General features: G+C 35.6%; 1 long non-coding RNA gene across 1 annotated transcript in view; it reads right to left on the bottom strand.

Moving 5' to 3' along the window:
- LOC117125329 overlaps nucleotides 1-2008 on the bottom strand; it is a 6329-nt gene extending 4321 nt beyond the window's left edge. The window contains exons 1-2 of the long non-coding RNA XR_004448104.1: nucleotides 1937-2008; nucleotides 1555-1650 (exon numbers count right to left, since the gene is read on the bottom strand). This is a non-coding gene — a long non-coding RNA (uncharacterized LOC117125329). The remainder of the gene's footprint in view (nucleotides 1-1554; nucleotides 1651-1936) is intronic.
- Between the last annotated feature and the right edge of the window lie 11042 nt (nucleotides 2009-13050).

Here is a 13050-nt window from a genome sequence, read left to right as displayed (position 1 = left end):
GTCATAATAAGGTCTGCGACGCTTGGAAGCAAAGCAAAGAGAGGATTCACATGTCTAATGCAAACGATCAAATTACCCCTCAAACTAAAACAAATATAGCGCCTCTACAAAATCGCCAAGCATACGCCTTCCTACGACACAAACTCATTTTTCTTCATTTTAACGAAAAATGTGTTATCTAATCTGTGCAAATCAGAGCGTCAGCAGCTTTTATAAACAAGGTGACATAGTATTATGAATCAAAGACCGTTTCAATCTCAATGAACACGTCATTAAAGTGAGTCACAACAAACCATTATTAATTTTTATTTTGGCCTGATAATAATAACAATAATAAAATTAATAATAATAATAATAATAATAATAATAATAATAATAATAATAATAATAATAATAATTACAATAGAGATACAGATAGCTGCGTAAATCTATTAGGAAAGCACTACGCACTGCAGCTCTTAGTCGTCTCATGTCGTTTTTGTGTATTCCGCTAAAATTTGACACGAACCCGACAAGAGATCCGCGTTCCTAATTTGTATTCGATTAATTTGCATATTTTTTAACTTACTAAACAATTGTAAAGTAAATATTTAGTTTTTTACTAATTATTTGATGACTATTCCCGTGTATAAAACTACCGGCCGAGAATGTAATTTTTTACACGTTTGTAAGTCTAGTTGAATGCTGGAAAAAACAGATTAGCCAAGCATATGAAGGATTCGGTTCAGAAAATAATAGTAGTCATTAGAGACAGGCAAGCGCCCAGTCGTGTAATATAGTCCACCCGATGAAGAATAGAAAATCTCACTACATGTGCACACAGAGAATTATCGATGAAACAGCGAATAGTACTCAAATTACTTACGTTTCTTGGTTAGCTTCACTTGAATTTCTGCTAGTAGCAGCTATTGCCATTCTATTTGTCTTTATTTATTTATTTTTTTAAGGCATACTACAACTAATTAAAGAATCTTGCGGACGTTTGATCAGGCGCACTTCTGCAGCCCCACTTATTTGGGAGTTGCAGTGGTTTCAAAAGCACTTGTTTGCATGTGTTTCAGGGATGGCGGCAGGATCTGCCCGACAAGGGGGACTCATGACGAGGGGGCGATTCCCCCGACAAGAGCAATGTGGGCTTGGTCGAACGTCACTTAAAATGTTGTTAAAGCGGTCCAGAGAATGAAGCCCCCGAAAATGTTGACAATTTAAGGGTTTCAAAGGCTTATTTAATCGATTTTAGAGTCTACTAATATATAGAAAATACATATAATTTTTTTTTCTCCCCCAACGAATTGTGGTTTTTCTCCCCAACGGGGGGAGGGGCAGCTCTCCCCCGGCTTCCTGCTGGCGCCACCCCTGATGTGTTTACACTGTCCTTTTATGGAACCTTAGCTACATTGTGGCTTCCTCGGGTCTCTAGCAGCAATGCCGAGTTTAATTTGGAAGAGGGCAAATAGGAAAATGTATTTCTATCTATTAATTTTATAAACATTATATGTAAGTAAATAGTTCATATTTGTTGAATATACTTATATACAATTATACTTTACTGACCTTCACACGTTAGCCCGATAAATCCAGAATTGCAAGCACATACATTAGGTTGAATGCATGTCCCACCAATGCCACAATTCACAATATTACAGCGAGCTTGTTTATAGATTCGAATAAAGAGTAGTGTTAGTCGAGAAATTATGATGAATTGTAATATTTTTATAGACAAAATAGACAAAATTAATGTTTGATACACCATACACACAGCCATACATTATAATAGCATAAGAACTCCCCTGAAAATCAGCTTTGCTGAGTGGGACATTTCCTCTTAAAATATTAATAAAAGAAAAAAAGAGAAAGAAAGAAACGGATAGGATGGATATAGAAATGATATATCCTTATCAAGCAATGACATTGTTAATTCAGAATTATTACTTACGGATTGTACAATCATCGAAATTGTCCTCAGCCCAACCCGAGCAGCAATAGTAGTTTGTAGAATACACGGCGTATGATTGGGTGCGATACTTACGATAGTAAGTCCGGCTAGATATCATGCATGGAAGGAAAAAAAAAACAAAACAAGCCATTAAAAATTCAAACCTAACTAAGGCAACGAAACAAACATTTCAATCTTTTCTGGTGAAACTCTTCGCTCGTGTTTGGAGAATAATGACGTAACATACATTGTAGATCAAGTACTATTGTTTCAAGTTAAACCTAAAGCCAGACTTATTGATAACAGTTCGGTTCATTGCCGCTCGGCCTTTCTCATTCTGGCCATTTTGGTACCTGGGGTGGAGCCGTTGCCACAATGTGGATTGAACCGTGTAACTTCTATAGTAGTTGTTGTTTGGAGAGTGGGTGCAGGGATTGGAGTCGACTGCTGGGATGTTTTATAAGGATTTGAGGATGCTGGTGGTTTTTTTTTCCTGGTTGCTCTAAGTGGAGTACCGAAGGAATCTGTTCTTTTAAGTTGGTGAGGCACCCCTATCCAATTGTTTGCCAATGTGTGTAGGTGTTGGCGGTAGGTAGATCTGTATACATTGTCACACTAAAATGTGTAGGCTGGCTGCTAGCTGCATTCTATGAAATAGCCATTCACTTTCATACGGAGCACACTTGTCATCGATCACTGATGAGAGAAAAGCACAGGATATTTGATAATGTTCGATATCAAACAAATTTCTATGTCACCGTATATAAAAACACAGATAATTGTTCGGGTGTCTTCCTTTAATGTACCATCATGGCAGGAGTGTAAGGGCCAGTAATTGGGTAAAAAGTTACGTAGAAAAATTCTTGCTACTAATTAGGGCTCCCTTCACAGTATTATTTTTTTTTTAAATATCATCAACGCAGTAAATTATATAATTTTACGTTAGTTAATCTTTGTACAGGTTATGTGTCTCTTACAATACAAGGTCTAGTGGCCTCTCTGGTCATTTTAAACTTGGGACTGGTGCTTTGCCTCTGAGAGCACTGGTCAAGACTATGCATACATTGCTGGTAGTAAGAGGAGTTCGGGCCGCATCGGGGCCACTTTTAACCGGGGACCAGGGCTGCGAACCCCGAGAGCTCACGGGCGTTACGTCACTGTCTTGCGCATTCCCTAGAATCACCACTGGCTCGAGACAAATACCACTTCAACATAAGTAATCTGACTTTCGTACAATGTTCGTCTTTCATGTAAAGCCATAAGGTTCATTCGGCGCATAAACCACATCTGTGCGCAATACACTACACGGATTCAGTAATTCAAGTAAACTGTCAGCTTTCCCAGCGAGAAACCAAACTTCTATCCAGGACACAAGTTCTGCATGCATTAAACCGAGGCAGCTGGCTGACCCGCAACAACTGGCTAGGGTCGGGAAGATTACTTTAGATGTGTACGCAATGTTTTTTTTTTTCAGATTTAAATTTAAGAGGCAAAATGAACTTTCGCGACATTTCCTCCTCTTCGTGATTTTTAGCTACCGGTACACTATATAGGCCTACTCATTGATGTTCGTTTTACTACTTTCTGGAACACATTTGCAACCACAGGAAGAAATAGTAAAATGAAATTTATTTATTTATTTCGCCGTAAGTAGTTCTTAATTTGACGTGTTTTGTAGACGGCTAGATTTGTTTATGTAGATGTCATTCTGAGTGATATTTACACTCGGGTACCGAACCTAACATGATCACATTAGTTAATTCATTTTATTACACAATCTTGAATTCTACGTCATCCATGACAGCGTAGATTACAGCTCTTCATGTTAGTGCGAGAAGCTAATGACGGAGCCTTATATATTCAACTCCAGTTATTTCGTTTACTTGTAACAGCTGCAGCCCCTTTAACAATAAATTTGTAAGTGGCAATCATCAATGTTGTCAGAAATATTTGATTGTTATTAATTATTTATTTATTTGTGCGTCACGTGTGCAAACATGTGCGTTAGGCTAATGTTATTAAGTAGTGGCAAAGAACAATGTTATCAGTTTTAAGTCATATTCGTGTAAATAAATGACCAAGAATAAATAAAACTTTGGAACAAGATATGAAGTAGATCCGGGTTTGTTTGAAGTCTTACGATTGCAGGTAAGCACTGAAAAATAACACTGACCTGTATGTTGCGCATCGTCCCCAATTCAAAAATCCACAACGTGTTGTACTACGACGTTGCTGCGATTCGGCATATGAAACCTGGCGCGTGCGTTGTGCTGAGACTCTATGGCTGCATACATGTTCTCTGTAAAATAAAAAAAAAATATATATTAGTATTATTTATACTCAAAAACAAAAGTTTATAGTATTAGTTTATCTTCCGTACCTCGCATATAACTCACTGTGTATAGGATCATTCACTTTTAATAATATGCTACTATAGTAATAATATAAAATTCATAGAAAAAAATAATAAGCATAATAAAACACTTATTTACTTACTAAAGCTTACCCACTATGGCTTATCTAAACGCAGGTAGGATGAGGTCCTATAACAACTAAAATGAAAAAGTCCGAACGCCATCACTCACTTTATTAACCACTTATCTCATCATTGGCCAATTGTTTTTACCCTTCTATCCTATCCAACGATATCCACAATTAAAACAATGAGACGAATATGAAAGGATAGTGTGCCTAGATAAAGTTAAGTCTAGATAAGGTTAGAAGTATACTCGCAAGAGTCAAGATAGGCCTACGAAAAATTATGATTTAAATGTAAACTCAGGAATGGTGAGAAAATGGACATATCACCAAGTAAAAAATTATGCCCTGTGAAGGCTTAGGCCTACTAATTCTACAATAGGGATATTTGCTCTATTATGTCATTTAGCGTTATTATGCATACATACCCTCCGGGGCGAGGAGTACCGATAGAGAACTTAGAGTAACTCGAAATGAGAAGAACTGTCTGGAACGTGACGACTAGTCTCATTTTTCATACGTGAATTCACACCTGAAATACAATTTCAATGAAACATATTTAACCAAATTCTTATCACATTTTCTGGGTTTTTAACGCATCCAAGGGATAAATAAAGTATCGTAGGTAGCTCTGCTGTAGACTTTCTACAAAGCTGTTTGGCGTAGCGTTCCCATTCAAGTTCTGAACGTTCGTCGTCAGAAATTCGAAACACACGTTATGGCATTCTTGGTCGGCCATACTTACTATATTAGACACCCCAGCTTGCATTGTTTACGGTCTGTAAAGTGATTCACGCTGTTTCAATCCTAGTTTTTATTAAAATACGTTGAAAATAAGTACATATACTTATATATATATATATTATATATATATTTTATGTATACTTATATATACATATACATGAATATATATATATATAACTTAAAACTTTATACTTAGGATAAGCCACGAAAGTCCGAAGAATTGTTTCCAGTGGGGACTTTTCTTGTGGTGATTGGGAAATACAGCTGGAGACAATCCCCTAATCTTTTCCAAAGAGTGTACTGCAATTTTTAACGTGTATGGGTTATATTGCACCCGGGCGGACCAATGGCTTTAACCTCTCTTCCGAAAGACGGTGCGCTTTTTAATACCTGTACTTACATTTTAGCCCTCTAACTGAAACGGAAAGTAGAACAGCAGATGGAAATATAACCTGGTACCAACTGACACCTACGGTTCAGCAAACAGTGGCAACTACCAGTTTAGCCGACTGAGCTATGCAGCGTTTACAGTATGCATTTCACGGTAACTTAGAAAGATACGTAACTAGTTTTAAACTCTTTGTAAAACGTTAATTACCAGTTTATTATTAAAAAAAAGAATGGCGTCATTTTACCAGTTACGTCTCTGTTGTGTTACGTTCTGTGTTTGGAACAAGTTTGAAATGACCAAAGTGGAGGGTATAAAAAACGTGTACAATAGGAAAACGGGATAGAAGAAGAAACAACCAGCATTCCATAGAATAAAACTATGATTAAAACACGCATTAAAAAAATTATAAAATTATTTAAAGCCTACGCATAATTTTAATATAAACTAAACCAATAAGTGTGTATGTCGGTTTTTTATTAAAGTGGAAGAAAGAGAAAGAGAGAAAAAAAACAATAAATGTTTTTAATATTGAATTTTAAGTATTGAAATCAATCTTACTCACTTGCTTTAGAACATCTAATACTGCACCACTGCGCTCTAATTTTATAGGCCTATTTCTTGATTTTATATCACCCCCAGTTTTTCAAGAGTGGCAGGGAAGATCACGTGATTAAATTATACAAACTGAGGAAGCATCGGAATTATAGTAGGCCTACATGCCTCATCACGTGATAAAAGTCTATAAAGGCAGGTTATAAACATAATACACATATTTATTTATTTATTTATAGTGAATTGGCTCTTTTCCAATTATACCTGCTTTTAATTAGAATTTTTAAATGATTTTATAACTGATTTAGCCGAAATATAAATGTAATAACTATTAGGAGCTGAGCAATGAGGGAGTCCAATTAAAAACCGACTATAGCAGGGTATGAACCGAAAAATACTGGTCGAGAACTGGGAACCTCTCAGCCAAGCACTCCGCAATAATACAATCAACATATTAATGCTTTTAAAATCATAATCCGTGGGCAATCAACATAAGTTATGATTTTTTAAAGAAGTTTACCAATTAAATGTTGCTGCATGTTAGGCCTATTCTATGTTGTCAATGCTTGCTGTTTCATGAACTGTATTTTTATTGTTGTGAGATGTAAGGCTCTTGAAAATGAGTATAAAAAGCGCCATATACAATATTTTTAGACTTTGTTCTCCCTTACTCGATAAACATACGAGTGCTCAGGCCTAAAAACATGATTGTTAGTTAACAATAAACCTTTTGTCTTGACATGTTTGCGTCAAACTATATTATTATCCGCCTTCATTATATGATGTAATAAAGTGATTTTGGTAACAAAGAAAGATAAACACAATTCATGTTTATGAACGAAAAGTACCGTTTGTATTTTGTTCAGTCTCCGTTTGTATGGCTTCAAGATCAAAATGATTACAAAAACTAGATAGCACCATAAATTAGGCTCGTTATGGTCTTGAAATAATTTAGTGTAACGTGAGTGGATTTCCCGTACGATTAAAAATCGTAACGGTACTGGGTTTGGTCTACAGGAGTTCGTGCTTCGAACTGGTCATTCCATTCATAGAAGAAGCCTTTTGATGGAGAAAGTGTACCTTTTTAGCAAGGTTTGCCTAGGTCGAAACTAACTCCGGCTATCGTGAGTGGATTCCGGTACGATTAAAAATCATAACGGTACTGGGTTTGGTCTACAGGAGTTCGTGCTTCGAACAGGTCATTTCATTCATAGAAGAAGCCTTTTGATGAAGAAAGTGTACCTATTAGCAAAGGTTTTGCCCAGATCGAGACTAACTCCGGCTATATAAAATTGAATCATCATCATCATTTATACGTACTTCCAGTAAGACATTTGTTTTAGTTTGTTTTTCTAAACATTAATTATTCTTATAAAGAGATTTTGGAAATCACTTAAGGTCCGATTCGATTTCGAATTATGAAAAGTGTAGGCTATGGCACCGAGACCTCTGATGATTAGTGCCTAAAATTGTTTACAAAAACGTAATGCAATAATAGCACATTGACTACTATTGTATATTTTTCGGAAATAATTTCAGCCGCTCCAAATCTCTTTCCTTTTCTTCCTTCTTCCTTTATTCTTTCACAATTTTACGTTTTATTCATATTTTCAATAATGTTATACACTCACATGATAGGCCTAGTCACTCGTTTAGACCTAGCCTAGGCTAGACCTCGGCTAGGCTTACGCCTACTATATTATTTAAAATATACAATTTTAATTGATAAGATTAATTTTACATGGATATAATAATTCATACCTAAACAATACATTAAGTTTAAATATAAATACTGTATAATGACATAACAAATATATAACAATAATTTAAACGTGTACATAGTATCTATCTAACTACTACAATAATAAGATTAATATTTTTCAATCTTATAATCAATTTTATATAGCCGGAGTTAGTCTCGATCTGGGCAAAACCTTTGCTAATAGGTACACTTTCTCAATTAAATGGCTTCTTCTATGAATGGAATGACCTGTTCGAAGCACGAACTCCTGTAGAGCAAACCCAGTACCGTTATGATTTTTAATCGTACGGGAAATCCACTCACGATGTCTTCTTATGACTGAAAATGATAGCCTAGTGTACAATTCTAAAATAATTAGACCTCTGAAAATATTCGTTTGTCAACCACATGCGCACGAGGGTCTAACATTCAACCTGAATTTCCATTCGATGTCAAGAAAAAAACCAGTATTTTCTCAATCTGAAAGTTATCAAGCTACCAAATTCTTACATCTGAGTACTATACAGTATGTGAGGAGATGAGGCCTATAGTCTATCGAAAGAGAAAGAGAGTTTATTTTCTGCACGCAAAGTGCCATCTTTCTTTGTGCCCAGCAGTGTACAGCGGGAATCACTCATTTTTACTGTTATTTATTTTATAACACTTTAACAATCTATGCCATCACAGATTTTCTTTTGTTGTTTTAAACTGTGTATGTTTAAAACGGGAATAAATATAATACTTAAGACACTTACTACAATTGTAACGCATGAAAGTGCCATTCCCTGCGCATCTAGAGTTCCATATACACTTAAACTGTTCGTATCAAATAATGGTAGTTATGACGTAGGTGCCTAATTAAACCATCTGAAATATTTAGCAACACCCCAACCGCCACTGTAATGCATACCTCGATAAATTTGTCCTAATGGGAAGATACTTTAACCATATATTTCAAAAAGCATTAAAACAGGAAAACATAGTGTGGGATACTTCCACAAAAAAAAAAAACTATAATTGATATTATAATTACGCTTATTTCAAAGCCTAAAATCATAATGGAAATCCGACGATTTAAGTAAATATCTCGGAATCAAACCTACTGGTCTGTGAGTTACAGTAAAACTTTGCTTTAACTGCCCCTGACCAACATATGATACGGCATATTGTAGGCCTATCTATTGCAGATTATATTAATTTTAATTTTAATGCGAACAAAAATATTTTTGTTTTGTTTTGTTTTGTTTTGTTTTTTGTTTTTTTACAAGGAAAATTATGAAGAGAAAAATAGATATTTCCCCTATAAAGTAATATGATGGTGGTGTTATGATGGTTTGTAAGAATAAGCCCTTTAGGCCCTTTGTCTATGACATGTTTGCACTAAACGATATCAATTCATAATATGATATATAATTAAGTGATTTTTGTAAGAAAGATAAACACAATTCATGTTTATGAGCATGTTATGATGCCACTTGAATTACAAATCAAGTTCATATCACATGTAGTATCATGTTAACAAAATCACAATGGCACATAGGCAGTGGCGGCGCCAGTGGGGGGGGGGGCAGGGTGCTTAAGCAAAAGGCAAAAGGTCATCGGGCAGTCGGACCAAAAGAAAACATAAATAGGCCTAGTTTTCTTATCCCAGCCATTTCCGGCCATCTAGAAGTCCCAATATTTAAAAAAAAATCTTGTTTTGGGAGGAGGGGCCATCCCCCTCCCATACCCACCCCGGGCTCGGGCCTTCGGCTGCGCACTATAGTTACACACATAAATACTTAGCCCCCCAGTCGGACATCTTAGCATCCCCCCCCCCCTATAAATTATATCATAGAGCCGCCACCACACATAGGCTACGTTCAGACTTGGAGATAAGCCAGGCTTGAGTTAAGCCTGGCTCAACGTTAAGCCAGGCTTATTCTGATATTACATGCCATAATTTCAACAACTAAAATAAACAAAAGCGCCGACAATGGACAGCCTTGCCTTAATCCATTTCTCATCTTAAAACTTTCGGATATCCATACATTGTAGACAATGACACATTCTGTATTGTTATAAATTGTGTTTACCCACTTGCAAAATGATTCACCAAAGTTAATTTTCTTTTAAAACTTTAAACATAAAATCTCTACTGAAGCTTTTCTGAAATCAATAATAATAATAATAATAATAATAATAATAATAATAATAATAATAGTGTAGTTTTATATAGCGCATCTAATGTAAGATGCTCAGGGCGCTTGAAATGTGGACTAGGAACTCGATCAATGACTTTCTTCGCCCCTAAGGGTCCCTTCGTGTCTGTGCTACCCGGTAACCTGGTACCAGCAACTCTCGTCGTCCACCACAGGGGCTGTCTGTTCCAGTACACCGGGGTATCCCCCTACTCTTCTCGAAGGATGTACAGGGTTCTTTATAGTGCACACGAGCCATTGTATACACTGGGCTACGGTTTATAGTCCTTATCAGAGAAGACTTGTTCTACCACCAGAACCATAGGCGAGCGTGCCGTTCGAACCAGCGCCGATATTATGGCTATAGCTTGCGTCGCCCCTGCTAACCGCTCGGCCATTCGACTCACCAAGCGATAATATAGCACCTTCTACCTCTTCTTCTGCAGTATAATGCAGAATATCGTTAATTAGGCGAACGTTTTCGCCCGCAAAACGTCCTTTAGTGTATCCTTTTTGGTCATCATTAATTAAATTTCCAATTATTTTATGCAGCCTGGAACACATGATTTGAGTTAATATTTTATAATCGGTATTTAGCAGTGTTATAGGACGCCAATTTTCTAGTAATTGTTTATCTCCTTTCTTATATAGTAAATTTATTACTCCGCGTTTTTGTGTATGACTCTTTCACCACTATAATAGCAGTCATTTAGTGCATTGCAGACAATTTTTTTAATGTCTTTCCAGAATAATTTATAGAACTCTACTGTCAAGCCATCGCTTCCTGGAGCTTTATTTAATTTCATTTTCCGTAAGGCATCTTCACATTCATCTAACGTAACAATTCCTTCACAAACACTATATTGTTCTTCAGCTAAAATATCTACATTTGAATGATCCAGGTGTTTGTTGATATCAGTATATTCTGTCTCGAAGTTTTCATTGAAATTACTAGCATTATTAACCAGAGCATCATTCAATCGTTTGATATCTTTTTGTAAATTTTCTTTTATTGTGTTTTTTTCTTTATTTTTTTACCATAATAAATTGGAACTTCTTTAATTTTTACTTGTATTAATTCGAGATTTTTAAAAATAAAAATCGAGATAATATGTAGGTTTTGTTGTTTTAAACTGTGTATCTGTCTCTTATACACATCTAATAAATGGGAATTGAACCATAGCTATTTTAACAGACATGACATTGCATTTTTTAGGAATCGATTTGACTGTAATTGTAAAGAAGAAAGAATGGCATGAATAAAGATGATAACGTAATGATGAAAATCAGAATGACAAAGTTAGATTAACATGTAAAAGTTGCTTGTTGTGAGAGGGCAACTTTTACATGTTAATTTAACTTTGTCATTCTGATGTTGATTGTTGTGTCAGGAAAAATTTGGTCCGGGGCAAAAATCGGTCTCCCGGACCAATGTACCGGTACACTAATTATTGCAGTATAGTTTTATTAGTCTCTTTGAATCGATAAGATATATTCGGTGTGAACACTTAGGATAAGCCACGAAAGTCCGAAGAATTGTTTCCAGTGGGGACTTTTCTTGTGGTGATTGGGAAATACAGCTGGAGACAATCCCCTAATCTTTTCCAAAGAGTGTACTGCAATTTTTAACGTGTATGGGTTATATTGCACCCGGGCGGACCAATGGCTTTAACCTCTCTTCCGAAAGACGGTGCGCTTTTTAATACCTGTACTTACATTTTAGCCCTCTAACTGAAACGGAAAGTAGAACAGCAGATGGAAATATAACCTGGTACCAACTGACACCTACGGTTCAGCAAACAGTGGCAACTACCAGTTTAGCCGACTGAGCTATGCAGCGTTTACAGTATGCATTTCACGGTAACTTAGAAAGATACGTAACTAGTTTTAAACTCTTTGTAAAACGTTAATTACCAGTTTATTATTAAAAAAAAGAATGGCGTCATTTTACCAGTTACGTCTCTGTTGTGTTACGTTCTGTGTTTGGAACAAGTTTGAAATGACCAAAGTGGAGGGTATAAAAAACGTGTACAATAGGAAAACGGGATAGAAGAAGAAACAACCAGCATTCCATAGAATAAAACTATGATTAAAACACGCATTAAAAAAATTATAAAATTATTTAAAGCCTACGCCTAATTTTAATATAAACTAAACCAATAAGTGTGTATGTCGGTTTTTTAATAAAGTGGAAGAAAGAGAAAGAGAGAAAAAAAAACAATAAATGTTTTTAATATTGAATTTTAAGTATTGAAATCAATCTTACTCACTTGCTTTAGAACATCTAATACTGCACCACTGTGCTCTAATTTTATAGGCCTATTTCTTGATTTTATATCACCACCAGAGCAAACCCAGTACCGTTATGATTTTTAATCGTACGGGAAATCCACTCACGATGTCTTCTTATGACTGAAAATGATAGCCTAGTGTACAATTCTAAAATAATTAGACCTCTGAAAATATTCGTTTGTCAACCACATGCGCACGAGGGTCTAACATTCAACCTGAATTTCCATTCGATGTCAAGAAAAAAAACCCAATATTTTCTCAATCTGAAAGTTATCAAGCTACCAAATTCTTACATCTGAGCACTATACAGTATGTGAGGAGATGAGGCCTATAGTCTATCGAAAGAGAAAGAGAGTTTAATTTCTGCACGCAAAGTGCCATCTTTCTTTGTGCCCAGCAGTGTACAGCGGGAATCACTCATTTTTACTGTTATTTATTTTATAACACTTTAACCTGTCTCTTATACACATCTGCGTTCCCATTCAAGTTCTGAACGTTCGTCGTCAGAAATTCGAAACACACGTTATGGCATTCTTGGTCGGCCATACTTACTATATTAGACACCCCAGCTTGCATTGTTTACGGTCTGTAAAGTGATTCACGCTGTTTCAATCCTAGTTTTTATTAAAATACGTTGAAAATAAGTACATATACTTATATATATATATATTATATATATATTTTATGTATACTTATATATACATATACATGAATATATATATATATAACTTAAAAC

The sequence above is a fragment of the Anneissia japonica genome, unplaced genomic scaffold (assembly GCF_011630105.1).
Source record: "Anneissia japonica isolate Jap-2015-1 unplaced genomic scaffold, ASM1163010v1 scaffold315_len769609_cov171, whole genome shotgun sequence".
Taxonomy (NCBI): domain Eukaryota; kingdom Metazoa; phylum Echinodermata; class Crinoidea; order Comatulida; family Comatulidae; genus Anneissia; species Anneissia japonica.
This window is presented reverse-complemented; position numbering and strand designations above follow the sequence as displayed.